Source organism: Zea mays, chromosome 3, assembly GCF_902167145.1.
Source record: "Zea mays cultivar B73 chromosome 3, Zm-B73-REFERENCE-NAM-5.0, whole genome shotgun sequence".
NCBI classification, from domain to species: domain Eukaryota; kingdom Viridiplantae; phylum Streptophyta; class Magnoliopsida; order Poales; family Poaceae; genus Zea; species Zea mays.
In genome coordinates, this window is record NC_050098.1 from 99,039,200 (window position 1) to 99,058,520 (window position 19,321).

The following is a 19,321-nucleotide window of genomic DNA, read 5'->3' on the forward strand; positions in this document are numbered from 1 at the left end:
TGGCACTGAAAATTAGCACGTAAAATTAGTCTACTGAATCTAAATAAACCTGCTAAATTTAGAAATAGACAGTCTGTGAATTATTAGCTATAAGTACTAACTTGTAATTGGGAGTTACTAACAGGTGTTGATAAATTACCTAGGCAACATATCTAGTATACTAGTCGGTTGTCTTTGCGTTGTGACGGCTCACAATAATATCCACGTAAACTATTCATCAAAAAGATCTCAAGATTTTTTATTAATTGTCTCCACTCTTCGTATAATATTTTTATAAAAGCACGGGTACTATAGGCAGCAAATAAGAGACCCCCATCCTTCGTCCCCCACTTTCAAGGTTTCATAAAGCAGGAGAAGGGAACCCATCCTTCGTCCCCCACTTTCAAGGTTTCATAAAGCAGGAGAAGGGAAGATGCGGATATACCTGTTTGTTGCCAGAGAAGGACACGACGAAGACCTGATCATCTGAAGGCGACATATGTAGTATATCGCTAGATATATAGGGAGAGAGCACGCACAGAGAAAGAAGCCCAGTGGAGCAGCTCCAAACTGAGAGGCACCCGCACCAGGCGTCAATCCGAGAAGGGCGAGAGAATGCGAGTGTCTTTCCAGTCTTGGATCCGTCGAAGCGACACAACACCACCACCAACTCTGTAGTATATGTCGACTGCTGCCACGCTACGAGTCTTGGTTGTCCAATATCTCAGACCTGGACTCCTCATCGCCAAGATAACCTAAGCGTGGCAGGCGCCACCATGTCCTCCTCGACGGCACACACGGAGAAAGGACAGGAGCATAACTGACTCGTCCCGTACCCAGGTCGACGAGCGTCGGTCGGCTCTCGGCTGCCACCGTGGGCGGCAACAGGTTGGGGAGGAAGAACAAGGCGAAGGCCGGGAACACGAACGGGACGTCTGGCGACGACGAAAACGATGGTGCGTGCATGATATGAAACGTCCTCGTGGACATGCAATAGTCACTGCGCGAGTCGGTGTCGGGCCTGGTGTTGAACGAATACGGGGAGGAGGCGCATGCTCCTACGCCCTCTGCCGAGAATGGGGTGGTGCGGAGGTGGAGGCATGAGGGGGGAGAGAGAGAAAAGAAGTAGAATGACGACCGAGGTGGTGACAACATAGGCAAGGACCATCATTATCGTGCGGATGTATAGACGACTAGATGAGCCATGTCTGGTGAGCCGGACCGAGGCACGATCCATTTAATAGTGCCTGGGCGAACCCGACACGAGCGCCGTGTGGTGCTTGAGCCGTAGCATCGGCCCGTAGTGCTGGCCCGGCCCGACACGATTAGTTTTTTATTTTACAAAAACTCATAAATATGTACAATTTATATTCAATATAATAAACAACTGAGTATGATGTTCTACTGGTTAGACAATTGTCTAATGTCTCCTACCATGCTTCCATTATTAGGGTGTGGGTTCAAACCCCATCTCTTGCATCGCTTTTTAACATAACCCACCTTCTGCACCGCTTTTTAACATTTTATGCTGAGTTGATTTGAAAGAAATGTAGGGACTTTTTTTTTAAAAAGATGATCGTTGAAACTGATGCTTTAAGTATAATAGAGATGTGTTGGTGCTTGAGCCGTAGCCTCGGCCCGGTCAGACACGAATTTTTTTTACAAAAAAGCATATATATATATATATGTAAAATTATATTTAATATTATAAACATTTGAGCATGATGTTCTACTGGTTAGACAACTTCGTCTAGTGCCTCCCACCCTGCTTCCATCAGGGTGTGGGTTCAAACTCCATCTCTACACCGCTTTTTAACATAATCCGCCTTGTGCACCGCTTTTTAACATTTTACGCTGAATTGATTTAGAAGAAATGTAGGAACTTTTTTGTAAAAAGATGACCGTTGAAACTGGTGCTTTAAGTATAGTAGAGATTTAAGTATAGTAGATATGGGTTGGTGCTTGAGCCGTAGCTGGTTAGACAACTTCGTCTAGTGCCTCCCACCCTGCTTCCATCAGTGCCTCCCACCCTGCTTCCATCAGGGTGTGGGTTCAAACTCCATCTCTACGCTGCTTTTTAACATAATCCGTCTTCTGCACCGCTTTTTAACATTTACTTTAAGTATAGTAGAGAAAAAGGATTATGGTGCTAATATATTAACATCAAATCTTGTCTACTATCTATGGAGTTAATTTCATCTCTTTTTAGACTATTTTCAAAAAAAAGTGCTACGTTTTTCATAGAATACGTTGTCATTTGCATGTAGAATAGGAGTCAACTGTAAGTCTGTACCAAGATATGATATAATCCTTTTTTACACTATATATGTTACCGTTTACATACATCTTCAATTCTTATGGTCTCTTGCTAAAATTAATAGCTAATGGTTAGCAAATTTGTTGCTAACGGATCCAAACAGGTTAACATATTAAACTCTACAAAGACGAGAGGTATGCGTGCAGCTGGACTAAACACGTCGTCCGTCGTCCAAAAAAAACCCCACTGTCGGATGATTTTGCCTATCGAACGGGGCTAATTGAGTACCCATCGATTGTTTGGGCTGGGACACATCGAAAAACAGGATGGACAATCGCCGATGGAGGTAACTGCAACTCGTAACTGACCTTGCTATTATGATTAGCCTAAGTAGCAACAGAGGATTGGACGTAGGGTTGAAGCTTGAGATACGCCATATCACCCACTTGAAATTCGTGTTCAGTGCACCATTTGTCAGCTTGATGCTTCATACACTGCTGAGCTCTCAAGAGATACTATTGTTGGGGTCTTCTTCTCCGCCGAAGGTTCTCAAGGCAAAAACACCTTCGACAGAAAAATACAAAAGCTTGTCGAAGTTATCTTCAGCCTCGGCTCAACTCCTCGAGACGAAGCTCAAAGGCTTTGGCGATAGTGCAAGATGCCAAAGGTGACTAGCTTCGGCCCAGACCAAGCAAAGAAGGAAAAGATGGCTAGATAGACCTTATTAGTTCCAATTACTTATAAACAAATGTTCGAGGATATGAATGTAATTGTACCCGGGCTGCGTCCCGTACCTATAAATAGATGAACAATACCCCCGTATTATTCACGCTGGATTGTAATCACTCTCGCGTCATTCTCGCATCTTTACCTTCTGCCAAGCCGAAGGTAACAATGTAATATGAATATTATTGGTATTTACTCATATTCACAGAATGTAAATATGTTACTGATTCATAATCATGATCTTTATTTCTTTATGTTCTACTGTTTAATCATTTGTATTCCTATGTCAAAATGATGAAGGTATGTCCTTCATGACCTTTGTCTGAAGATCATTATATCCGAAAGGAAATAATGCTTCGAAGAACGAAAGTCTCTAACTATTAACGATTGTGTTGCCTTGTTCTTGATCTATAGTATTTGAGAACAAGTGACCAACATTGGCGTCCACCTCCAGTGAACTCACTTCCACAACTGTGATGATGGCTTCGCAAAGCAACCAAGCTATGGCATCTTTGGCCACGAAGCTAGTGCTTCCAATCACAGGCGGCTCAAGTTCTGAACCAGCCAACAAGAAACAGAAGAAGGAAGCACCGAGAAGGGTACATCATGTCGGAGTGCAAGGACCCTTCATCAAGTCCAAGTGGTCTCATATTCCAATCATCTTTTCTCAGTAAGACCTTCAGCTTAAAGATTATCCTCACAACGATGCAATGGTCATATCTTGTGTCATCAAGGGGTTTTTGGTCCATAATGTCTTAGTGGACACAGACAGTGCAACAGATATCATCTTTGCGAAGGCCTTCAAGCAAATGCAAGAGCTAGATAATAAGATACATGATGCAACACACACTCTTTGTGGTTTCGGAGGGAGACAGATAGTGGCACTTGGCAAGATAACAATGTCACTCACCTTCGGCTACGTTAATAACACAAGGATAGAGCAAGTTGTCTTTGATATTATTGATATGGAGTATCCATACAATGCAATCATTGGTCGAGGGACGCTCAATGCCTTCGAAGCAATACTCCACCCAGCATACCTCTGCATGAAGATACCTTCGAAACAAGGGCCAATTGCTGTTCATGGGAGTCAAGAAGCTGCCGGGAGAGTCGAAGAAAGTTGGACAGATTCAAAGGCTATTCATAATATAGATGAAGCCGAAACTTATTAGCAGTATAAGCACAAAAGAGAAAAGGCTGCTTGGGTAGACCAACCAAAGCCTATGCTCTTGTGTAAAGACATAACCGAGGAAAAAGTACTGCTAGGATCTCAACTATCTAATGAACAAGAAAATACCTTGCTAAGATTTTTGTTTAACAACAAAGATGTTTTTGCTTGGACATCCAATGATCTCTGTGGTGTCAATAAAGACATCATTGAACACTCACTCAATGTGGACCCGTCTGTTGGGGACTTGTTCTCAAATGCTTCGAATTAAGAACAAGGCAACACAAAAATAGGTTAATGGTTAATACCCTTCGTCCTTTGAAGCATTATTTCCCTAAGGATATAACGATCTTCGGACGAAGGTCATGAAGGACGTACCTTCATCATCATAGCATATATCAATAAAAGACGAAGCATATGAAACATGAGAAATAACATGGATAATCATATGACACCATTGATATCTCTTTTATTATATAATCATGAATGAATAAGAACAATATTGAATTACATTTGTACCTTCGGCTTGACAGAAGGCAAGGGTACAAGTGTGATGCACGAGCGAATACCAGTCAGCGTGAACAGTACGGGGTACTGTTCATCTATTTATAGGCACAAGGCGCAGCCTGTGTGAAATTACATTTATGCCCTTCATGTTTACTATTGACTTAAGAACAATATGTTGGGGACTGGATAGCCTTTTCCTCCTTAAGTCGGTTCCTTTTTCTGGTACTGAGCTGAAGCTCCCTTGCGCGCAGCTTCGACGCTGGTTCAGCCTTCGTTCCGACCCTTCTTCCCATATTGTGTATAGCTTCATCCTGAGTCCGAAGATGCTTGTATGTGTATATTACACTTGGGAAACATTGTTAGTTATGTTTTTGAGGACCTTCGGAAGACGAAGGCCCCCAACACCGTCCTTCAGACCAAGAAAGCAGAGGATTCGGAAAATATCTGATGATAAAGCTGAAGGTGCACGAAATGAAGTAAAAAGACATCTAAGTGCCGACGTTATTAGAGAATTAACATACCCAGAGTGGTTGGCCAACACTGTCATGGTGAAGAAAGCTAATGGAAAATGGAGAATGTGTATTGATTTTACAGATCTCAACAAGGCATGTCCGAAGGATGAATTCCCATTGCCAAGAATAGATTCTCTAGTAGATGCGCAGCCACTTCGAAACTCATAAGCTTCTTGGATTGCTACTCAGGTTATCATCAAATCTGGATGAAAAAGGACGATGAGTCGAAGACAAGCTTCATAACTCCTAGTGGCACTTATATCTTCGGATGCCTGAGGGGCTCAAGAATGCTAGAGGAAGCTTCAGCAGAATGACTGCCAAAATTCTTCACTCTCAAATTGGCAGAAATGTGCTAACATATGTTGATGACATCATAGTAAAAAGCACAAAACAAGAGAACCATGTTGATGATTTGCAAGAGACATTTGTCAATTTCATACAAGCTGGTCTCAAGTTAAATCTAGAAAAATGTGTCTTCGGAGTAAAGAAGGGCAAGTTTCTTGGCTGCTTGGTGTCGACAAAGGGTATTGAAGCTAACCCAAGCAAAATCGAAGCTATCCTTCGGATGGAGCCGCCAAATTCGAAAAAGGGGGCTTAAATGTTAGCAGGAAGGCTGGCATCACTGAACAGATTCATCTCAAGATCAGCAGAGAGGAACCTGCCTTTCTTCGAAATATTGAAATCAGCCGAAGTCTTCCAATGGGGTCCAGCCCAACAGAAAGCCTTCGAAGAGCTGAAGCAGTATTTGATAGATCTAACAACTCTAACTCCACCTTCATTAGGGACCCCATTGCTTCTATATGTGGCTGTTGGGGACTTGTTCTCAAATGGTATGAGTTAAGAACAAGGCAACACAAAACATTAGTGGTTAAGGTCCTTCGTCCTTCGAAGCATTATTTTCCTCAGTATATAATGATCTTCAGATGATGGTTATGAAGGACGTACCTTCATCATCACAGTGCATAATAATGGAAGTAGAAGCATATGAAATAAGGAAAATAACATGAATAATCATATGACATCATTAATATATCTTCATTAAATCATCATGAATGAATATGAACAATATTGAATTACATTTATACCTTCGACTTAATAGAAGGCGAAAATCCAAGTGTGACGTGCGAGTGAATACAAGTCAGCATGAATAGTACAAGGTTACTGTTCACCTATTTATAGGCGCGTGACGCAGCCGGTCGAAATTACATTTATGTCCTTAACAACAAATTACAAATGTGACACAAACTATTAGGGACTAAACGGTCTTTTCCTCTTTAAGTCGGTGCCGCCCTTCATCTGAAGGCACATCATTATGCCAAAGCTTTCTAGGTTGTAGCTTCAGCTTGTGCCTTCATGCCGTGTCAGTTCGCATATCATACTACCGAAGGTGTTTTTGCTTGAAGGACCTTCGGTGACGAAGCAGGCCCCCAACAGTAGCCCCTTCGTGGTGCTAGATCGTTTTTCGTAACGAGCTTGATCCGTGAGCAAATCTCAAAGGCTTCAGAATGCTGAAGGTCCGAAAAAACACCTTCCCTGAGCTCGTTGCCGAGAATCGATTAAAATATTCCAAACGCCGGGTGGCCCAGTGCTCAGCGGATACGAGCAATCTTGCGATTCACCTTCCAGGCGCCGAGTGGTCCACCGTTCAGCGGGTGTAGGCGATTTGGCGATTCACCTTCTCACCTGCAGCACTATATAAACAGGCGGGTAGGTGTGGAGTTACCACATCGCTCATTGCCTTTGCACTGTTGTGCTGTTAAAAAATTTAACCATAGCCGAAGCTTTTTCACTGCACTCTCGAGCGGACCATCATTTTGAGTTAACTTCGTCAAAAAAGAGAGCTTCGTCAAAACTGCAAAAGACATCAACTTCGTAAAAACCGCAAAAAATCCATCAGATGGCTAGAGTACGCTCGACTGCAAGGGTGACTCATGAAGGAGAGGAGACCGAGGCCACCGAGACAGCTCCAATTTCCGAAGTCATGAGACAGTCGGGTTTAGTTGTGACAGAGGGAACCACTGACGAAGGTACACCTGCTGCCGAAGCTGAACATGCTGATATTGAAGAAGAAAATGCTGATGAAGAAGAGGAAGATTATAGCATTTTGATCCCATCAAAACCCAGCCACCTAGATTTTGAGAAATCTACTATGTCTGAAGCCGACGTGCCCATGATGATGAAGCTGGGCTACTTTGGAGAAGCTGAAAGGAAACTTGTTCGTTTTGCCGGAGAAGAGACCACTCCAACGTCGAAAGATGATGAAGTAGTGGTTTTCAAAAGCTTTTTTAGGGTAGGATTACGGTTTCCTCTAAATGAGATGATAGGAGAAGTTTTGAAAATTTTTGAAATCTATCTTCATCAGCTGACCCTTAACGCTATCGTTAGGCTCAACATCTTCATCTGGGCCCTCCAAAGCCAAGGGATGGACCCTAATGCCGAAGCATTCTGCCGAGTGCATGAGTTGCACTACCAAACGAAGGCCAGGGTAGACGGTCTGCATGAAAATTTTGGCTGCTATAATTTCGCGTATCGCAAGGATACGAAGGCTCCGGTTCTCAGCTACCGCACCAAATGGCCAACCGACTAGAAGAGTGAATGGTTTTATATCAAGGCCGATGAGAAGAAGAGGGGGAAACTGATGATGATGGTCATGTGCCCGCTGGTTTTAAGCTTCGGAATGACCAGACCTTTGTGCAACATGCAGCCAGGGTCAGCATGCCAGCTGGCCGCAGTAGAATTCAGGGTGGTGGCTGAACAAATCAGCACTAGGGACCTGGTGCAAGAATATGACCTGGCCAACAGGACATCTTCGACGTTGAGTGATTGGAGCATGCCGAAGGTAAAGGGAACAAAGAAGAAGTATGAACTTGTTCGATTGCCTTATCGTTTTAAGTTTGAGAAACAGTTTAAAGAGCCTTGCCAAGAATGGCTAGAGATGATTGAAACTATGTGCAATGAATTTTTGGGGAACTATACCAAAAAAGAAGACCAACTAATGACAGCAGCCTTCGACACCTGGCCAAAACGAAGGTTAAACCGGGTAATGGACGCTCTAAAATTTGAGTACCCTGACTATGAGTGGCTCAACAAGGGTGCCGAAGGGGCAAAAAGAAAAAGGATTGTTAGCGTTCTATGCAGGCAAGCTGCCAGAATGGCAAAAGAAGATGAAAAGACTTTAAAGAAGAGAAAATCCAGTCCCGAGCCGAAGGTGGCGGCCTTGAAGAAGAGAAAGGCTTGAACTCCAGAGCCGAAGGTAACTGAGATGGAAGAGGAAACTCCTTCAACACCTCCTGCTACCGAAGTAGAAGAAATTTTAAAGGTAATGACTGAATCTTTACCTATCAAGCTGCTAAGCCCTCTGAGGCTGGAACTGACGAAGCTTTTACAGAAGAAAGAAGAACCTTCGACTACAAAGAAGGAAGATGGGCTGAAGAAACGAAGAATTGGTAGTGTAATGCAGGACATTGAAAAGACGCCACCATCGATCTCGGCATCCAAGATAGCACCTACTGTAAGTGCCAAGGCTGCTACCAAAGCAAACATATCAGCCGAAGCTGCAGCTGCCACCGAAGCTGCCAACCTAGAGGCTACCTTATCTAGGATTGATAAATTGATACTGGGTATGCCTATAGAAGAAACATCTGCGGCTGCAGAACAGGTCATGGCCCTAGTGCCTGACAAAGGGAAAGGAATTGTCGAAGCTGCTTCGGAAGAAGGAGGTTTCGATCTTCGGAACCTGGTCGGACAAGAACTATCTGAGGCTGAGAAGAAGGAGCTACATGAATACGACATTTCCTGCGGCTACCAGCCAGGAGCGATGCTCTTTGGTGGAATCGATGAAGGCCTTGGGATGTGTTCGTGACCGTACCAGGGCGAAAGTAATCGGCATTCTTTCGAAGAGTGTCGGTTTTCCAAAGCTTGAAGCCAATATTAGCAGCTACCGACGACAACATATCATCAGTAGTTTGTTTTATTCCAATTTTAAGGTAAAAATTCTTGTGATGAAACAAAATTTTACTTTTTTGTTTTTGCGACAAAGCAGGTTTTCTGATGAAGATCTACCTGTACAGAGTATGCTGCTGAGCAAAGCGCTGCAAATGCAATAAGACCTCGAGGATAAAAAAAACGAAATTATAGTCGAGGGTTTAGAGAAGAAGATTAAAGAATACGAAGCTTCTCTTGAAATGAAAGATTTCCTACTTCAAGCAATGGAAGGCTCCCTTGCAGAAGCGCAAACCGAAACTACTAGATTAAACAAGGAGCTTCTCCAAAAATCAGAGAGCTTCGAACAAGAAAGAAAAGACTTGCAAACAAAATACGAAGCTGAAGCAATCTTTGGAAGAGCTTCGAAACATGTGTCTGGAATTTGGCAGCCACTGCGTACAGCGACTAAAAAAGGTTTTTAACTCAGTTGGGGCCAGTGCTGAAAAGTTTACCCCTTCGGTCGTAAACATATCCAGCACCTTTGAACATATTGAAGGAGAAGTAGAGGCGCTCGACGAAGTAATAGTCGGGCACAGTGACTTCTGTGCCCTGCTAGCTTCTCGTGGCACAGCTACAACATTTTTGAAGGCTGGTTGTACGCACACAAAAATTGTAAATAGGCCAAACTTCAGCCTATCTTCATCGGATTTGGTTGACATCCCCAATATAGCCCGAAGCACAGGGAGCAGATTTATAACGCAGATTTGGGCGAAGGGTGGTCGAGAATTGGCTAGTGACGAGGCCCGAAGCCTGCTAAAGCCGGTACGATACTTATACCTGTTGCTTGCTCTCTTGTAATTACTTTTTACCTTATACTTCTTTGTTGTGTACTGGATGACAATGCCGAAGGTCAACAGTCCGAAGCTCATTTCGAAGATTGATGAAGCTGCTGCACAAAGCTTAGAAATATTTGAATTATCTTTGTAAAAGACATTGTAATTGGGAATCGAACATTACTTTGTATATTTGTCCATACCTTGTAATATATTTTTACCTTTCCATCCGTGTATGAATTGCTTTGCTGTGGACGAAACTTGTATCTTTTGAGCCGAAGGCGAAATACACCTTCCCTTCTTTTCGTACACAACGAAGCGTATCCTTGCTTCTTCATGCTCATCAAAGCATTATTATCAAAGCTGAAGTATTTCTGTTTGTGCTTAATGTTATGATGATGATGAACCTATGAATGTCTACATGAATGTTTATGAATGAAATGAATGATGTAATGTATCGTGCACATGAATGTCCAAACACACACACACACAAAGCCACACCCAGACTCTGCATCCCCTTAGGAACGACTTTTGAGTCTTAAGCTCTGCATCCCCTTAGGAACAACTTTTGAGCTTCTTCACCTTCTATTTCGGTGGTATAAGTTCTGCATCCCCTCAGGAACGACTTTTGAACTTCTTTGCCTTATATTTTGGTGGTATTTGGCTCTGCATTCCTTTTGGAATGACTTTTGAGCAGAAAACTTACGCTGCGCTCCCTTAGGAACGACTTTTTGTAGCTTCGTCATGCTCTTGGCTCTGCATTCCCTTAGGAACGACTTTTGAGCAGAAAACTTACGCTGCGTTCCCTTAGGAACGACTTTTTGTACCTTCATCATGCTCTGCATCCCCTTGGGGACGTCTTTTGAGCTTTTCCCTGTTTTGTTTTTGCACTTGATGGTGCAGGCTCAGATTTTACATATTACATCTTTGGGGGATTTGGCCCTCTTGGGGCTAAATAAGAATGAAAAATTATAAGCTATGGCCCCATTAAAAACCTTTCTGCCCTCTTGAAAGGAAAAGGGTGCCATAGAAAAAATGAAAAAGATAAATTACATCAAATTACACATAATATCGTCGAAGCTCATCCGCATTCCAAGATCATGGTATGTCATTGCCGTCCATATCCTTCAATCTGTAAGAACCGGGCCTTGACGAAGATACTACCAGAAAAGGACCTTCCCACGTTAGTTGCAACTTGCCCACTGTGTCTAGGTTGGCTACTCTCCGAAGCACCAAATGCCCTGACTTGATGTTTTTTAATCGAACTTTTCTATCACGCCACTTTAATGTTTCGGCCTGATATTTATTGATATGCTCTATAGCCTGAAGTCTGGTCCCTTCTATAGTATCTTTTGTTACTTGATAATCAGCTTCGTCTTCTGCCGAAGCTGTTGTTCTTATTGACCCTGCCTTTGCCTCTTCTAGGGTTATTGCTTCGTCACCGAACAAGAGTTTGAAGGGTGTAAATCCGGTTGACCTTGACGCAGTTGTATTGTGGCTCCACACCACTTTAATCAGCTCGTATGGCCACTTTCCTCTGGGCTGGTTGAAGATTAGCTTCATTATTCCTGTCATTATAATACCATTTGCTCTTTCTACCAGACCATTTGATTCTGGATGTCTAACTGATGCAAAATGAATCTTCATACCAATTTGGTCACAAAAATCTTTGAATGCTTCGGCATCAATTTGTGTACCTGTTGGGGACTTGTTCTCAAATGCTATGAATTAAGAACAAGGCAACATAAAATGTTAAATATTAATGTCCTTCGTCCGCTGAAGCATTACTTCCTCAAGGATTTAATGAACTTCGGACGAAGGTTATAATGACACAATTACGAAGGTTGTATCTTCGTAATTGAACTCTCAGAGATAATATAAAATAACACGAGACATAAAGCATTAAAAACAAGTAAATTAGAAGTAAACAACATCATTTACATATTATATAAACTTGATGTATTCAAATATAATGTTTAGATACATTTATACCTCTGCCTTGGCAAGTGTTAATTCCTGATTGGCGCGATTGCAATTACAAGAATGCGTGAACAGTAAAGGAATACTGTTCACTATTTATAGGCACAGGACACAGCCTGTGAGAAATTACAATCATGCCCTTCATAAAAGTTTACGACAACGACTCAAACACTTATGGACTAAAAGGTCATTCTACTTTTAAGTCGGTTCGTAATTCCGAAGCTTTATGAAGAGCAATCTTCGGTCGACACATGCGGACAGCTTCAGCCGAAGCTGTTTCTTCCTGCAGGACCTTCGGCGACGAAGCATGGTCCCAACAGTAGCCCCTTCGCGGTGCTAGATCGTTTTTCGTAACGAGCTTGATCCGTGAAAAAAGTCTCTTAGGCTTCAGGAAGCCGAAGGTCCAAAAAACACCTTCCCTGAGCTCGTTGTCGAGAAACGATTCAGTTTCCGAGCGCGTAATGGTCCCACCCTGCAGAGTTACTATTTGGTCTCTGCGGTCCACCGGGCAGCGGGTGTAAGCAGCTATTCGCCTGGTGTAAAAAATCCTGACAATTCACCTTCTTACCTGCAGCACTATATAAACATACAGGTAGGTGTGAAGTTACCACAGCATTCATTGCTATTGCACTGTTTTGCTGCCAAAAATTTTAACCATAGCCGAAGCTTGACTCTCGGAATCAAACGAAGCTCCAGTTTAAAGCCTACTTCGTCAGAAGAAAAAGCTTCGGAAGAAAAAGTTTTTAGTTCCCCAAAAAATTCAGAATTAAATGGCCAGAGTGCGCTCTACCGCTAGGGTTGAGCGTGAGGGAGGCGAAGCTGAAGGATCGGAGACTGTTCCTATCTCCAAAGCGATGCAACGATCTGGACTGGTGACCTCGGAAGCAATCCGTACTGCTGAGACAGAACAGACTATCGCCGAGACAGAAGAAGTTGCTGCCGAAGCAGAAGAAGGGAATATTGAGGAAGCTGATCCCGATGATGATTACCATATTGCCGTGCCAAGCAAACCTAGCCACTTGGACTTCGGAAAATCAACTGTCTCCAAGGCTGATCTGTCCAAGATGGTGAAGTCGGGTTATTTTAGTGAAAATGAGAAGAAGCTACTCCGCTTCGGGGGGGGGGGGGAAGAAACTACCCCGAAGCCAGAAAAGGATGAGATAGTCATTTTTAAGAGCTTCCTGAAAGCTGGGTTAAGATTTCCCTTAAATAGGATGATCTCTGACGTGCTGCAAAAATTTGGCATCTATTTTCATCAATTGACTCCCAACGCGATTGTCAGGCTGAGCGTCTATATCTGGGCTCTCCGAAGCCAGGAGGTGGAGCCATTTGCCGACAGCTTCTGTCGAGTTCATGAGCTGCACTATCAAACCAAAGCCAGAAAAGATGGATTGCATGAAAATTTTGGTTGCTATAACTTTGCTTATCGGAAAACCACGAAGTTTCCCGTGATCAGCTACCGAAGCAAATGGCCGGCAGGCTGGAAATCAAAATGGTTTTATGTCAAAGTTAACGAAGACAAAGAGAAGCTGGTTCAGAGCCCTCTTGAACTAACCTTCGGAGAAACAAGACCCCGATGCAGAATGGAAGTAGAAGGTCCAACTTGGGCTGCACTGGGCGAGTTCAAAATTATTGCAGAACATATCGGCACTAGAGATTTGGTGCAAGAATTCCTGGCCTTCAGGGTTTTTCCAACTATGAAAGAGTGGACAATGCCGAAGCTTAAAGGGGAAAAGAAAAAGGGGGAACTCGTCCGACTACCCTACCATTATAAGTTCAAGAAGTACTTTAAAGTACCCTGCCAAGAATGACTTGATACAATTGAAATAACGAGCAATGAAATTCTTGGGAATTACTCTAAAAAAGAGGACCAACTGATGACAGCGGCCTTCGGCACTGGGCCGAAACGAAGGCTGAACAGGGTACTTGATGCCATAGGATTTGAATACGCTGACTATAGTCGGCTGGGCGGAGATGCCGGGGGCCCGAAGCGAAAAAGGATTGCCAGCGCTACTGACGAGGAGGTCGTCAAGGTAGCCAAAAAGAAAAAGAAAGATTCTGAAGATCTTAGCGCTGAAGAGTTAAATCCTGAGCCGAAGGTGGCCACTACAAAAAAGAGAAAAAATGCATCCCCAGAGCCGGAAACGCCGGTCCGAGAAGAAGATACTCCTGCTTCTCCTTCTGCTGTTGAAGTAGAGGAAATTATGAAGGTAATGACTGAACCTTTGCCTTTCAGGCTAAGTCCGCTGGCATTGGAACTAACGAAGTTTTTTCAGAAGGACAAGGCAGCTTCGGCAGTAGAAAGTCCTGCGAAGCCGAAAAAGCGGAGAATTATTCAAGTAACAGATGTGATCCATCAGACGTCGCCACCGGCAACGGTGTCAAAAATTGTTTTTGCTGAAACTGCCGAAGCCGAAGCTACTGAAATGAAAACTGCTGAAGCTGAATCTGGCGAAGCCGAAGCTACCGGTGCCGAAACCAGGGCCACCGAAGAGTCAGACCTGGGAACCACACTTGAGGTTATTGACAACATACTGCTGAAAATGACTGAAGAGGAAGCTACCGTGGCTACAGTGAATGCGGCAACGGAGAAGGGGAAGGAGCAAATTGATGAAATTTCAGAAGAAGAAGATTTTAACTTTCAAGATTTGCTCGGAGAAGAATTAACGGACGCCGAAAAAGAGGAGTTGAGAAAATATGCCATATCTTGCGGATACAAATCGGGGGCTATGCTTTTTGGTGGGGTCAACGAAGGGAAATTAAGATGCCTTCGGAACCGCTCCGAGGCCAAAATTGTTAGAACCCTTTCCAAAAGCATTGGCTTGCCGAAGCTGGAAGCGGACTTGTGTCGTTATCAACGACACCACATCGCCGGAAGCTTGCTTTATGCTAACTTCAAGGTAACAAATATTTTTGTTATTTTGTTATTATTATTGTTAACTTTTGTGTTGTGTTCTGACGAAGATCATTTCAACAGAGCATATTGTTAAGCAAGGTTCTGAAGATGCAACAAGATCTGGAAGAAGAGAAAAACAAAACCGTTATTCAAGATTTGGCTGAAAAAGTTGAAAACCATGAAGCCAATCTGAAAAAGAAAGACTTCGCAATTCAAGATCTTGAAATCATGGTCAAAGAGCACGAAGGTGCACTAGAAAAGAAGGATTTTATCATTCAGACCATGGAGGGCTCTTTGGCTGAAGTCCAAACTGAAAATGACAAATTAAAAAATGAATTGCTCCGTCAATCAGAAAAATTCGAGCAAGAAAAGAAATATTTTGAAGCAAGCCTGAAGACTGAAGTGGATAAATACTCAAATCTGCAGAAATCCTTTACAGAACTTCAGGAGAAATGCTTAAGCTTCAGCATCCGATGTGTGCAGTGGCTAAAGGACGTGTTCCACTCTGTCGGAGCTAGCTCTTCGAAATTTACACCTTCAGCTGACAACTTGCCAAGAACATTAGAACATATTGAAGGCGAAGTTGATGCCCTTGATGAAATTATTGGTGGGCACGCTGACTTCTGCGCCATGGTAGCTTCTCGGGGCACAGCTGCTGCTTTTTTGAAGGCTGGCTGCACACATGGAAACACTGTGAACAGACCAAACTTCAGCCTGTCAGCTTCAGATTTGATAGATATCCCAAGCCTAGCCCGAAGCATTGGAAATAGATTCATGACCCAGATCTGGGTAAGTGGCGGGCGAAAAATGGCAGGTGACGAAGCTCGAAGCCATCTTAAGCCGGTAAGAAACTTATGTTTGTTACTTTTACCTTCTCCTTGAAATTTGCACCTTTCTTATTCTGCTGTTTGATATACGCAGGATGACGAAGCTGAAGAATGACGAAGCTGAAGTTTGACGAAGCTGAAGTTTGACGAAGCCTAGCCTGAAGCTTAATAGTTGCTTACAATATACTTTCCTGCAAAAATTCTGGAGAAACTCTTGTAATATAGATATGGAGTAACTTATGTAAATTTGTACATACCCTGTAATATATTCTGTCTCCTTTAAGCGCATCCAGTCTGCTTTGCTGTGGACGAAGCTTCTCTTTTGAGCCGAAGGCGAAAAACACCTTCCCTTCTTTTCGTACACAATGAAGCATAGAAAATTTTTCCTTCAAATCTTTTTCCTTTCTCTTCTTTTTTTTTCCTGAAGGACCCATCTTTTTTGTGTAGCATGATGATGATTCTATATATGTCTAAATGAATGTTCATGAATGCAAATGACATGATGATATGTTATGTGCAATTGAATATTAGGACACATGCTCAAAAAAAATCATAAGCACGGCCCTCCGTCCCCTCAAGAATGATAAAAATGCTTTTTGCCGTTTACTTTTCGGCTTCACCGTTTACTTTTCAGTGTATCAGCGTTGACTTTTCGCTGTAAGCCTCCCTTAGGAGCTTCTTCGCCTTTTACTTTCGGCGGAATCAGCGTTTATTTTTCGCTGTAAGCCTCCCTTAGGAGCTTCTTCGCCTTTTACTTTCGGCGGAACTAGCGTTTATTTTTCGCTGTAAGCTCTGCATTCCCTTAGGAACGACTTTTGAGCTTCTCCCTGTTTTCTTTTCTCTTTGCACTCGAGGGTGCGTTCTCAGCTTTTACATTTACATTTTTGGGGGATATCGCTCTTATAGAATTGAAATAAGAAAAAGAAAAATTACATGTTGTGGCCCCATTAAAAACCTTTCTCCCCCTTTGGAAAGGAAAATGGTGCCACAAAAAAGAATAAAAAATTACATCAAACTAAACATAATATCTCCGAAGCTCATCCGCATTCCACGATCTAGGAATGTCATTGCCGTCCAAATCCTTCAACCTGTAGGAACCAGGTCTTGACGAAGATACTACCAAAAAGGGGCCTTCCCACTTCAGCTGTAATTTGCATACTGTTTCGGGGTTAGCTACTCTTCGAAGTACCAAGTGTCCTGGTTCAATGTTCTTCAACTTGACCTTTCTATCACGCCATTTTATTGTTTCAGCTTGATATTTATTGATGTTTTCCACAGCTTGGAGTCTGATTCCTTCAATAACATCTTTTTCTACAGAGCAATCAGCTTTGTTTTCGCCCTCTGCCGAAGCTACTGTCCTTATTGATCCTGTTTTAGCCTCTTCTGGGGTTATTGCTTCGTCACCAAATAATAGTTTAAAGGGTGTAAAGCCTGTTGATCTTGAGGTGGTTGTATTATGACTCCACACCACTTTGATTAACTCGTCTGGCCACTTTCCCCTCGGCTGATTGAAGATTGACTTCATTATTCCTGTCATTATGATCCCATTGGCTCTTTCAACAAGTCCATTTGATTCTGGGTGTCGGACTGATGCAAAATGGATCTTCGTGCCGATTTGACTACAAAATTCTCTGAAGGCTTCAGAATCAAATTGTGTCCCATTATCCACAGTGATAGCCTTCGGTACTCCGAAGCGACAAACAATGTTCTGCCAGAAAAACTTTTGAATAATAAACGAAGTTATTGTGGCTAAAGGCTTCGCCTCAATCCATTTGGAAAAATATTCCACTGCCACCACCACCTATCTTAAGTTCCCCTGTGCCGGTGGTAGTGGACCTAGCAGATCCAGACCCCACCTTTGCAACGGCCAAGTGGGTTGTATTAACTGAGTTAAAGACGAAGGTTGTTTTTGATCTCTTGCACATTTCTGACAACCTTCGCACTTTTGAACTAAATCCGCTGCATCCGAAGCTGCCCTTGGCCAATAAAATCCTTGGCGAAAAACTTTCCCAAGCAAGGGTCTAGATCCAATGTGTGATCCACATAGACCTGCATGTATGTCCTTCATTAACTCTATACCTTCGGATCTGGATAAACACTTGAGTAATGGGGAACAGACCCCGCGCTTGTATAACTCCCCTTCTATTATAACATATGGTCGAGCTCTTGCTTCTATTCTCCTGTTATAAGCTTCGTCGTCTCAAAGAAAATTACCCTGAAGGAAAGAGATGATCTCAGTTCTCCAATCTTCACTATAAACAGGGGATATATTAAGGATTGCTCTTTCAAGAAGCTCGACCGAAGGTGCCTTTATTGTTTCAAAAAATACTTCCGAAGGTACAGGCAGCCCCTGGGCTGCTGACTTAGCTAATAGATCAGCGTATTCATTTTCTCCACGAGGAATATTTTTGACAGAGAAACCTTCGAAGGAAGCCTCAATGCTTCGGACTGTATCTAGATACTTTTCGAGCTTCGGATCTCTTGCTTTGTAACTTTTGTCAATATGACCAGAAATAACTTGGGAATCAGTTTTAAGGATGGCCCTTCTGATTCCCATTGCCTTTAATTTCCGAAGACCCAAAAGCAAAGCTTCATACTCGGCGATGTTATTTGTGCAACTAAAATCAAGTTTCGCCGCATAACAAGTTTTAACTTTGGAAGGTGAAATCAACACAGCAGCCGCTCCTGCTCCGAAGGTTCCCCAAGACCCATCGCAAAACACTGTCCATGCTTCAGCGTCTTTATTTGTTTCTTCCTCCTGAGCCCCTAGCGTCCTGTCAGCAATGAAGTCTGCTAACGCCTGGGACTGAATCGAAGATCTATGAACATATTCAATACAAAATTCATTGAGCTCTGTAGCCCATTTTCCAATCCTTCCAGTAGCTTCTCGGTTCCTCATAATATCCTTCAGAGGTTATGAAGAAGGAACAATTATGTTGTAAGCTTGAAAATAGTGCCGAAGCTTCCTAGAGGCCATCAAGACAGCATACAGTACCTTCTCCAACTCTGTATAATTTTTCTTTGATAAACTAAGAACTTCGGAAACAAAATATATTGGGGCCTGCCTCTTAACTTGGCCTTCAAGCTTCTCCTGAACAAGTGCTGCACTTACCGCTGAGTGCGAAGCTGCCACATATAATAATAAAGGAGCCCCTGGCGTAGGTGGAGTTAGTGTTGTCAAATCTATCAAATACTGTTTCAGTTCTTCAAAGGCCTTCTGCTGGATTGGTCCCCATTGAAAGACTTCGGCTGACTTCAGCACTTCGAAGAATGGTAAGTTTCTTTCTGCTGATCTGGATATAAATCTATTGAGAGATGCCAGCCTTCCTGTCAATCTTTGAGCCCCCTTTTTTGTACTTGGTGGCTCCATTCGAAGTATAGCTTCGATTTTACTTGGGTTGGCCTCAATTCCCTTTGTTGAGACTAAGCAACCAAGAAACTTCCCGTTCTTTACTCCGAAGACACATTTTTCTGGATTCAGCTTTAGACCAGCCTGTCTAAAATTAGCAAAGGTCTCTTGTAAATCAGCAATGTGGTTGTCTTGCTTCGTGCTCTTTACAATGATATCATCAACATAAGTTAGTACATTCCTGCCTATCTGGGAATGGAGAACCTTTGCTGTCATTCTGCTGAAGCTTCCTCCAGCATTCTTAAGCCCTTCAGGCATCCGAAGGTAACAGTATGTCCCACTAGGGGTTATGAAGCTGGTTTT